Genomic DNA, 12,096 nt, shown 5'->3' with positions numbered 1-12,096 from the left:
TGCTGTCTTTCGTCCTCCTTTGGGTGACAGTGGAAGCTGAGAGCACAGAACCATCAATCCCAGTCCAGTATCACCTGCGGCTACACTTGTGGCAGAGTGAATGTTGAGCAGATCCTTTGAGTTTACCACTTGATTTTAGTTTTTAAGACAACACCAAACAAACACAGTAATGAAGATGGTACTTCATCTTTTTAATGATTTTTTTTTAATTACTGCTATAACATTTATAGTTTCTCTAAATGTGTTGTCAAATCATCTCTGAGTTAGCATCTTGCACTTGGCAAAATGTTATTTTGGAATGGCCAGTGTGTTTGTACTTCACATCAAATAACATGCGCTGTAATGACTCAAGAGAAGCATGATCAGCAATCAGTAAAATTGAAATTAAGTCGTTCCTTGGTTATAAGCAAAACCAATCAATTAACGGGAGTTTTAAAATCCAGTATTAATTTTGTCAGTAGAAGTCATTGGACGGTAGTTCTTTAAGACTGGTCTCTTGCTGTCTCTGCTCTTGATGGGGCTAAGAGAAGAAAAATTGTAATACTCCTTCATCACAGAAAAGGTGGATTCTGTGAAGTGTTGGTGGGAAGAAGCTGGAGAGGGAGAAGAGTTGGACCTCTCTGCTGCCACTGCCAAAACAGAGCTCTATCAGGGTAAGCTTTTCTTGATTTAGTAGAGTCAGTACGCTTGATTCCTAAGAAGGAGGTGACAGAAATTGGAAATGTCCTCTAAAAAGCCTCTTAATAGAAGTGGGACTTGACAGAATATCTTACAATGGACATGATTGAATCACAAAAAAACATGATTTAACAAAGAATTATTTTAAATGTTAAAAATGGCTTTGCCAATGAGAGATAGCAATATCATCTTATGCACTGAGATGCAGAGAGCTCAAAACTCATTTCAGATATATATTTTTTTTTAAGACTAATTTATGGGGTCATTTTTAAAATATTCAATTTCAATGCCATCAATGTTGTCTTAATGTTTTGTAATCATAATGTTGAATTTGCACTGCTCTTAGAACTTTAATTACAAAGCTAAATTGTACTAATATCCATTAGGTACCTCCTAATTGAAGCTACATCATATGTCTGATGTGGCAGTACTAATTGGTATAATTAAATTCTAATATGCATCAGTAGACTATTAAAAAGAGAGTTAAGAACAGAGGAAGGAATAAGCAAGTTTGTGAAACTTCTCATATCTAAAGTATTCCTATAATGAGAAAGAGTGCTGACTGTACTTCTTGCCCATTTTATTTTAATTACTATATGCAAAATGTACAAATGTTTCACTGACCGAAATTCACTTTTTCTGAAGCCTTATATCAGCATATTTACTAATAATGTATTTAAAGCTCTTGTTATTTATTGTATTTTCCTTATGCTTTACGTGTGCCTAAAATGTTTGGGATGAATCTTAAACTGTGATTTTTCCACCTAGCTTTTGCTTTAGACTAACTGACAATTTGCTGTACTGGAGTATCTGCCTCTTCTTTTTCTGGGATGATTGAAATGGATCTTTTCATAGCAATTTGCCACACTTCTGAAGTATGTCACCTTAAATCACTACAGTTTAGAAATCAGAATGGCCAGCACTCAGCACCACATATGAAAATCTTCAAAAGCCTGAAATTTACAGATTTTGCATGTGTCTCAAAAGGTGGAGGATCAGGCTTCAGTTTCATGAGTTTGCAGGCAGGAAATATCACCACTTAGGGAAACCGCTCTGCTTCCTTCTGAGGTAAAGCTGGGAGTTCAGCTGGGTGCCAGGGCACCAATACCAGTGGCACCAGTGGAGAATTCAGATTTTTCTAGCAGCCTCTATCCATTGGCGTTCCTACAATCTAGCTCCAGAACGGCAGCTCCACTTGAATTCCTCAAGAGCTGCGTATAATTAAAGGGCTACTCCCTGGCATATAGTTTTTATAAGCAAAAATACCATATCAACTCACATACCAGAAATTTATGTACTAAGCACTGACTTTATGAAAAGTGAATTATTTCTACTACTTAGCCTGATCCTTCAGATAGTAAATACTGTCGTAATCAAGGTATATAACCTGCAATTTGCTTGCTGGCTAAACTTGCTGTCAGAAGGAAATTCTTCAGTCTTACAGATGGGCTAGGTTCCTTAGCCAGATACAGCAGACATTTATTGTATCCTCCTTAAGGTAAACCACGTAAGGATGTGGTTTATCGTCTCTTAATATGGTAATCAGATGTTCGGTGTCAATTAGGCATTTCTTTTCTTTTTTGAGGCTGTTCCACTTTTTTGTTTTATAAATGAGACAGGATACTAGTACATCTTTGTCACTTAGCAACCGTTTTTGGAAGTGAAGATTTTATTTTTTTTTAAATACCCATCTTTGGTACGACCTGTAACAAGGGTAGGTCAGTGTTTTGGGCCATTGTTGTGGCTTAACCCCAGCCAGCAACTAAGCACTACGCAGCTGCTTGCTCACTTCCCCCCACCCCAGTGGGACTGGGGAGACAATCAGAATGAAAAAGGTAAAACTCATGGGTTGAGTTAAGAACAGTTTAATAGAACAGAAAAGAAGAAACTAATAATGATAATAATAACAATAATAAAATGACAATAATAATAAAAGAATTGGAATATACAAAACAAGCGATGCACAATGCAGTTGCTCACCACTCGCCAACCGATGCCCAGTTAGTTCCCGAGCAGGGATCCCTCCCTGCCCCACTCCCCCCAGTTTATTTACTGGGCATGGCGTCACACGGTATGGAATACGCCGTTGGCCGCTTTGGGTCAGCTGCCCTGGCTGTGTCCCCTCCCAACTTCTTGTGCCCCTCCAGCCTTCTTGCTGGCTGGGCATGAGAAGCTGAAAAATCCTTGTCTTTAATTTCATAGTTCTAGCTATAATTTTACAGACTGAATTTTATTTTGTGAATTAGTCTTTTAGAGACTGTCTTGTAGATCTAGAAACCTTTACTGATTTTTTTATCTTTAGATACAGTATGATTTCCCACAAAATTTAATATCTAGTTGACAACTTGAAAATTGTTCAGGAGGGCCTTAAAATATCCAAGCAGAACTTCTATACACAGTATCTGGAGGGAGAAGAGATTTCAGCTTTGAACTAGACACAAGAATGGATTAGCTTTCAGGATTTTAAATGAAGCAACATGCAGCAGGAAGGCCCAATCAATGCGTTGTTTAATCAGCTGGAGAAGTAGTGATGAATACCAGGGATTCTGTCACTAACTTACATCATTATTAGTACTTTTTTTTTTTTTTTTTACTTTTTACTAAGTATGGATGATTTTGTGATATTTTCCTCGAAAATTACTGCTTTCCAGACCACAGAGCTCCTATTTTGTTGGGTAGTGAAATCAGGAGGAATAGTGTATTAATGATAAGTAATGGAAGGAGAAGAACTTGGGATGTTAACTTCTGAAAATTTTCCTCTCCTACTGTTTATAATGCTGTTTCCATTTCTCTCTTTAACACTGCCTATCATTTGAAAATGTTATTTTGTTCTTTTATTTTCACTTCCCTTTCACTTTTATTAATTTTCTCCTTTTTATTTTCTATTTTTAAAAATTTTACAGTTCTTCCTTTTCAGTCAAGATGAACTGGGAAAACCCATGTTTTTTCTAGCATATGAAATCAAAATCAACAGCCGCAAAGATGGCAACGGCGTCTTGTTCAGCGATGTGGAAGATAATACAAAGGCAAAATTATAATAACGGCAGATTTAATAATTGAAATGCCAGAAACAGGAAAATCATAGGCCTATTGAAAATTAGAGAATCTAAAATATTATTTTGCTGTTAATTTTTCCACAGTCTATAAAATCTGTCATGCATCCAGAAACCACACTTGACACACGTAGTTTTTTGCTTCTATCTGCATCAGGATTGCTTTGCAGAATTGTTACTGATACTTTAATGAAAATGCAGATTGAAAATCCCAGTCGAGATTCCAGGTCCATATTAAATACAAATGGGAAAATAATAAAAGTAAATTTGATTTGATTAATGAACAAAAGACTCTAACCCATTTTCCACTTTCACTTGGTGGGTACTAATAGCTAATAGCATAAGACGATTAAATTGAGACTTTACGGTTTCTGACATTTTTTCAGAAGTACTCTATACTCTAAATATTATGAACATATTAATGTAAATGAAAATTGTGTCTCTTTAATAGAAATACAACGCTATAACCCGATGTATTTAACCCTAGCCTCGGTCACTGTTATAACAGAAGAATTTCTTGTTCAGCTCTATAGCTGTCTCCTGATCTTCACTGGCCTTTTCTCCTCTTGATGTAAGTTGACCCTGAGAAACAAGGCTGTTCAGGAAAGTCTATGTTGAGGGCATTCTGATGTATCGCGTGTGACTTTGGTAAATAACACCAGAAATGCTATAAACCTGTTGACTCCAACAGGAAGTAAACAGTGGAAAATGAAATAAACTGTTCACCCACAGTCTCTCTGCATGCCTGGTCAGAATTTAGTTTCTTCAGCAATATCTTCATAATGTATGATGTATTCTGCAGAATGACTGTGCGTTATGATTCAGTTGCATTTTCATATTTTCAAAATTGCAACCATCCTCCTTTAAACGTTCATTGATGTTCAAAGAGCTGGACCAGCTGTTTCAAACCTTCTCAAGTTTGCACCTCCCTAACACTGATCACTTGCTAGATGCCTATGGCCAGCACACAGGGAAAGAGAAAAGCAACTGTGTGGGATGAACAACAGAACTGTTGGATTTGTCTTTCACAACTTACTGTGCAGGTGTTGCATGTTGCACGGTTCTGTGATTGGGTATATGGGGAATGACTGCAAGAGAGTCAGGCTGATGCTTTCCTCAGAGCAGCTGAAGATGTTCTGGCTGGAAAATACTGTAGAGTTCACTGGAGTCAGTGAGAAAAACTGGGAGAGAGAGATGGCAAGTAGTGATCCTGCAGCATGATTGCATGCTGGTGAATGACCAAGTCGAGGAGTCCCAGTGCCAAACCTGACAAAAGGTGGGTAGAAGGGATGAGACTTCTGGAGACGTAGAGAAAGTTGTGTAGAGTTTGCTCCATTCAGAATGCCTCTGAAAAGTATTTAGTAAAGCAGAAAACAAGGCCTACTTTACAAGGAAATGAATGGTAGGGGAGAGATTTGGTTTCAGTTCTCTTTAGTAGTCTCCTGTCTATCAAATTTTGAGTTTTCTGTTTTTTTTTAAAGAGCCCGTTTGATCTGTTTTCTTATTTCTTTCTGTGATTTGAAAAAACAACAACAACCAGTTTCAGAATTTTGAAGCCTTTTGGCATGTCTCCTTCCAAAAGGTGTTCTACCTCAAAGCTTCTGCCAACTCAGGATCCCACCAGAGTAAACTTTGAAGAATTTACAAACTAATAGTAGCTCCCCAGAAGATGCATTGTTTATCAAACTTTCCTTGCCCAAGGTCTTCCTTATGAAAAGAAATTTAAAAAGTGCTCATTTTTCTGTAATCCTACTATTAGCAGATTACTGAAAACACATTTTAAAAGTTATTAGGTAGAGTAACTAATAGATTATTTGAACATCAGGTAAAACAACCTCTCGCTTCTCTTGGGACTCCTTATTCAGTCCTAAACGGTGAATGCTGAATTTGGGTGTATGACAACCCAATACATTTAACATTTAGTTAGTCCTGCTAGGTGCTAAAAAGCTGCCCACCCCATTTTAATTCAAATTAATGGAACAAAAGCATTCATAGGATGCCTTGGAACTGTCAAACATTAGTTGCTAGAGGGAAGTGAAAGGAAGCTTTTTATGTACAAAGGAGTGAATGGATCACACCACTTTCAAATATTCATGAATGAACTATGTTTGGCTAGTTCCAGAGGAGTAAAAATAAGTGGTTTTATTTGTCTTTTCATCATTTTGCATTATAATCTCATTATGTGGAAGCCAATTGCTTTTATGTCTTTTTAATTTTATTTTTTTTTAAAAAGTTATTTTATTGCAGGAGGAGTTCTAGGGCCTTTGCAAGCGGCTGTGCTGCTGTTAAATTTAATGGGCTCCAGCTGTGCAAGGGCATTGTCAGGAAGAAAGAACAAAACCCCTGGAAGAATAAACAGGAAAACAGGATACTTTTTATGTGTTATTTGTTTATTGAGAGGATGTATCATTGAAGTGATACTTATGTGTGGGGTTTTTTAAGAAGCACTGAGAGCACACTTAGTTACATATGCATGCAGTATAATTTTGTTAAACTGAGACACTATAGTGATGCGATTAAAGATCTATGGTGGAGTGACTGTTAAGGGTTGAATATCCTTTCACACATTCTTTGTCTGAAAGGGAATTCAGAATCATGTTTCCCAACACATTAGCCGACTTACTTTAAGAAGTTGGCTCCAAACAGAAAGCCCTTCAGCCCCTATCCATGGAGCTACAATCTCCTCTGCCACCCTTGCCACGACCACCTCTTACTTGCTTGACTGTACGCACAGAGCTGCATTGCTGGCTGCGCCGCATCGGCACTGCTGGCCACCTAAAGGCAAATACCAGCTTCTGTCTCCTATTGCTCCCTGTGCTGCCCTACGCCTCCATTTCTGAGATATTTTAGGAATGGTGAAAAATGATTCGGTTACTGTTGTTACTACGTCCCCCTTTCCTGCTCCCTTCCCTGTGACCTGCTTTGCGTCACATTCTCCCGCAGTGTTTTGGTGAGGAAGCTGTTTGAGGTGACTGTGCCAACAACTGTTCCAGCAGCAGGTGATCACCATGACCCACTCTGGGCACCGTTTTCTTGCTGAGGGGCTGCTGTTGTCTGCTGATGACATCTGACATGGACAAGATATTCGTGACATTCAAGTGTGGCCGTCATGCTCAAGCCCCAGACAGCGTCTTACCTGCCTCCTCATCCTTGCTTGCATTACAAGGAATAGTTGGTTCAACCCAGTAGAGCATGAAAAGTGCAGTTAAAATAGAGCGTGTATAGAAGGGAGCAAGTGAGATTTGAAATTTGTGTTACATACAGATGGGCCTAACTCCAGGTACTGAAAATCTGATGCTTTTAAGGAAGGTACTGATTGCCAATCTTCTGAAAAATCAGACCCTTCGTAGCCTTTTAGAAAAGACCCAAAATGTAAGCTACTTTCCTACTGCCTTCTCTCTAAACATGATGTGTTTCTTCTACCCTACCGATTGAATAAGCTGAACTTGCACAAGTTGAATATGATTGAGAGAATAAGGCCTAACTGAGTGTTCCTTGTTTACAAGTTAACTTGGAAATACCATAAAATATATATCTTTGATTATTTTTTTTCTTTTTTTTTTTTCAGATAACCACTATTACATTCAAAGGGAGAGGTATAAATGGAAAGCAAAGCTCCCATGGAGCATTCTGCCTCCAGAAGCAGTTCCAACACTGGACGGAAAGTGGCATTGCAAGACAGAATTGGGCCATTTGGTAGACCAGTAGAGTTTCTCCTGTAGCTGGGCAAGGCCAAATATATACTTCTGCACCTCTGCTTGACCACGTACTTCAGGTCATGAGTTACAACCATTACACCTACGCACCCACACGTGACATTCCCAGAGTGGTACCTGCTGTTTTCCACTGACCCACATCTTTGTATCCAGTGTCTTTTTTTTTTAACCCCGTTGTTCATAGTCTAAGTCTGTTCCAGTTTAAAAACACTGCATTAATGAGATATGAGACTAAGACTAGCGAGAACATTAAACTTATATTTAAAAATTGATTTTGCCTGGAATTATAAATATCTAGTGCATTAACCAAAGTACCACAAATTTAACTGTTATCTTTTGTGTGTAATGATATGACTTTGAATTTGCTTTTTAAGAAATACTCATCATGAATACAAAATGTTCATCTTCAAACATAATCACAAAAAGATCCATTATTTCAGTATGTTTTCTGTCTTTCAGCTATGCTTTCTGATTATTTTTAATGCTTAATCCATCATTTTGTGACCTTCACCATGGGAAAGGTAAATGTAAATCTTTCCAATAGCAAAGAAACAAATGGAATGAAAAAGAAAACTGTTTTGTTTCGACAGAAATGCTAAAAATTAAAACATAAAATGCAAGGGTAAAGCTCTGCTCTTCAGAGGACTGTCTGCAGACTTCATAGTAATTATTCATTTTATATGCTTATATTTGAGGATAGGTAAACAAGATCACCTTCAGATTTTTAAACTGTGTCAAGGGAAAGGTTGCAAACCTACATGAAACTTGTGATTTATTGTTTTTTCTACATCCTTAACCTAATGTTTATCTTTTTGTAATGCAAGCAGAAGCAGTTCATTGCCAGGGTGGGAGGAGGGAGCAGCAAAGACCCTTGATCATTTCAACAATCCACCTCAACAGTCTCAACAAGATGAGGCACTACTCCATTTTGCTATGTTCTTTTGCCTTCATACTGCCTTCAGTAATTGTGTTTCTTGCTGCTTTTTCTCCCTCCTCCCCACTTTGCAAGGTGAGAAATGGCATCCAGGAAATGCGACATAGTGTTTTTAGTTATGAATATATTGTTAGCAGAGTTCATCTGGTTGCGGGACTTCTAAATCACTGAGTGGCTTGGCCACTGCACGGTCAAGAGGCACGCCTCTACCATTTGCACAGCTTTGTTGCAACAGAAGCGGTAAAACATGCACATGGTTTTCAGACTAAAGCTCCTGTCGTCTTTGGTGTGAGCTGGATACTGGTTTTTCAGCACTAACCTTGGCCGATCGGCGTTAGAAAGGATACGGTCCCCACACTCATACTCGAGTCATTAGTGATGGTGAGTGCCACTTGAAAGCGATGCTGCGTCAACATTGCTGTGTTAGTAATAGTTGTTGCCTCAGTTAGATGATACTTTCTAAATTGTTTCTAATTGGATATTATTTGTTTTCTGTACATGTGAAAAAGGAGAAATGATATGATTTTTCAGATAAAATCTAAGATGGCACAACTTTTTTGGTTTTGGACCTGTCAGAAATGTTTCCTTCTGGCTTTGATTTAATGTTTATAAGTGTGGTTCCTTTGCCAGTCAGTACCTGTGTTGGTCTCTGACAGGGATGCGGAAGGAGTGTGACCATTGTCCCGTTTACTCACAGCGGACTTATTTCACTGAAACAGCCTCAATTACAGAGGAGATCGTTCTAACTTTGTGCTTAGCTTTGTAGAGCACTCAGGGAATCATACCAGACCTTAAAAGTAAATAAGGAATTAGTCATTATTCCTGTTATGCTTGATTTTGTTCTTATCTTCAATTTATTGAATTAATAGCAGTTATTCCAAATAAGGAAACTGATAGAAAACCAGTAAAAGTGAGAAGCCTGTTTTTGTGTGTGTGTGTGTTTGAGTGGCATTAATATATAACAAGGGACAAGTTTCTCAGCAAGCTTGCTCTATAAAAGGAATTCTCTTTGACTAACAGGAATAACTTCATTTAGTTTTAGATGTGTGAAGATGCTAATGTCTCAGATGAAATTCCCTCAGACTAGTGTACTCGGCTAACACTGAATTCAAGCTGAGAGTACGTAATATAAATATTAGTGTCTAACATGAGACTAAAGAAATTGCATCACGAAAGTCAACAGAGTGTTGTCACTGAAGTTTAAATGGTGTGCATTTCTTTTGAAGCTAGGGAAAACAAGAAAAAAGTTGCAGCAGTAGTTGGATAGTGTCCATCGTTTCTAACGTCCTTACAGAAATGTTCGTTCTGATATTCCCAGACGACAGAACACGGCCTCTGTGGAAGCTCATGTCATGAGTAATGTTACAGAATGCTTTCTAGTACCTGTTCCCCGATTCTTACACTTTCTCATTTTAGCATGTTAATGTGATTGGATGGAGAAAATTCAATATCTATATATTTTCAAAAGTCTCTGCTTAATGTAATAAGTGGGCTTTGTTTTATGTAATTTATTTTTTACATCACCCTAAAATGTCAGTTGCCATAACAGCAAATGCCACTTTAAGTATCTATTTCTTTAATTAATTTGCTTTTCATTCTCTGGATATACACCACCTCTCTTTTTCCTCTGAAGACTGTCACAGGTGGAAATGAGATGACATTGTGGTTTGTCTCAGGTGGAAATTAGATGATATCATGGTTTTTACCACTCATATGGATTCAGAGTAGGAGTTAATCACTCTCATATCATCTCTGAAATAACAGTAGGAAATTTGAAAGTCAAAATTAGTTATGTATTAATAAAATTAAAAGAGAGAAGGCGGGGGGAGGAGAGCTAGGTTGAAACAAGTATTTTATGACACTTCGCTGAGTAGCTAGTAATCTGAAAGAGGAGGAAAACAAGAAATCGGGAAAGTGTCAAATAGAGACTTCAGATAGAAAATTAGAATAGCCACAACTGTTGTAGCCTGGTGGGAAAAAAAAAAAAAAAAACAAAACATTTAAGCACTTAGACTACAAATCAATTTTCCACCTACACAGTTAGTTAGGTATGTAGAGTTCTGCTACTTCCTATACTCAGTATTTTCCCCATTTGTTGAAGCTAAATATCTTGTAATGTAGGAAGGTCTAGCTGAAAATTATTTGAATTAATCTGGTTTAGCTCACATGGAATTATATTAGGTGTGCTTACAGAGGCATTAATAGTATCTCAGCTGTTAGAGAAATAACTTTTCAAATTTTACATGTTTCATCTTCATTTGCCATGCTACTGTCTCCAGTATCAGTCTCCTATATTCAACAATTTTCAAATGATAAATAGAATTGGGATACCTTAATTAGACTTTTCTATAACTGAGATTTTTAAGAGGATGATCCAGTCGGTGGTTTTGAACTACCTAGTATACCAAGAGCGCTGTGTCTGGCACAAGAGTTTTTGTACAGAACTGTGGTCTGTGATGGTCTACATTTTAGATAACAATCTAGTGATATTAAGCACTCTCTGGGCAGTAGGACTCTTCAGCTGCAAGTGGCTGAATAAGGCACCAAATTTTGATAGATGCTTTCCATGTTTAGCCAGATGCTTACAAATTAGGGCAGGTGATGCTCAGTGTTATCTCTGTAAGCTTGTTTTGGATCAGGGCCTTTAGTCTACATATCCCGTGTTTGTGAATATGTAAGCTTCATGGGAAACATGGGTTCTTGCACGTCATCTCACAAATAGGCTCTTCCTGAAATACATTTAATGGCTCATATTTCTTGTGTCTGAAATAGCAGATGGTCAGTTTAATCTTAGCCATATGATGGGTCTTTCTGGTTGTACCCGCAAAAGCAGCAACCTCTTTTTTTGTTTCCAGAGATGTAAGCAGGATAGAACAACTCACACTTCCAGTAACTGTGACAATTCAATAACATTTGCGTGGAAAGAAGTTGTGTATTATGAAAAGTACATTAAATGCAAAAACCTCTTAGAGCTACTGAGGGCTTGTTTTCACAGGAGAGTAAATACCGGGCCATATTCACCTCTTCCTATCATTTGTGATTTTACATACCCGCCGTGTATCATGCCTCAGTCGTCTCCTTTCCAGGATGATGATTCTTCGCTTACTTAGTTTAACTTAATATGAAGTCATATATCACTCTTCTCACAATCTGTATCACTAGACTCCATGCTGTAGGGAGTCTTCTTCACGTGGACCGAGCTGATGCAGAACAGAAGCTCAAATTCATTAGCGTTACAGGGGCTAAAAGAAGAATCACGTCATTTTGAGGCACTTAATAAAAATACCTAGCTCTTGTCCCTCTCCTGTGTTCTACCAAGAGCTCCGGGTTATGAACCCACACTTGCAGAATATCAAGTAGTGTACCTTCAGCTGTTTTTAAAAAAAAATGCTGGCAGGGACTCAAGTCAAAAGTACATTTATTTAATCTTGTCAGCATTCATTTACAATCCAGCATTTAAAGAAGACAAGATTAAAATCATTTTCCCCCACTGCACAAAGCACCAGATAAAAGAATCTTTTCAGTAATAGTATTTCATTTTGAGTTTCACCAGTCCATTTAGTTTTGATATTACAAGAAGCCTATTAGCTTTATATCCTTGTGCTGAATGTTGATGGATTCTGACAGCTGTCACTGAGAAACTGAAAGAGACGAGATTTTCAAGTTGAATACAGATTTTATTGAATAAAGGTGAAATTTACTTCACCCATATAAA

The 12,096-nt window shown here is 37.7% G+C and overlaps 1 long non-coding RNA gene across 1 annotated transcript; it reads left to right on the top strand.

The window, feature by feature from the left end:
• The first annotated feature begins 483 nt into the window (after window positions 1-483).
• Window positions 484-8,923, top strand: LOC115346905. Its single transcript, XR_003925304.2, has 3 exons — window positions 484-653; window positions 7,300-7,497; window positions 8,519-8,923. It is a non-coding gene; the product is annotated as an uncharacterized LOC115346905 (long non-coding RNA).
• Window positions 8,924-12,096: the final 3,173 nt, after the last annotated feature.

This window comes from Aquila chrysaetos, chromosome 1 (genome assembly GCF_900496995.4).
Source record: "Aquila chrysaetos chrysaetos chromosome 1, bAquChr1.4, whole genome shotgun sequence".
Lineage (NCBI taxonomy): Eukaryota > Metazoa > Chordata > Aves > Accipitriformes > Accipitridae > Aquila > Aquila chrysaetos.
Note: the sequence above shows the minus strand (reverse complement) of the source record. Positions and strands in the feature narration are given on the sequence as shown.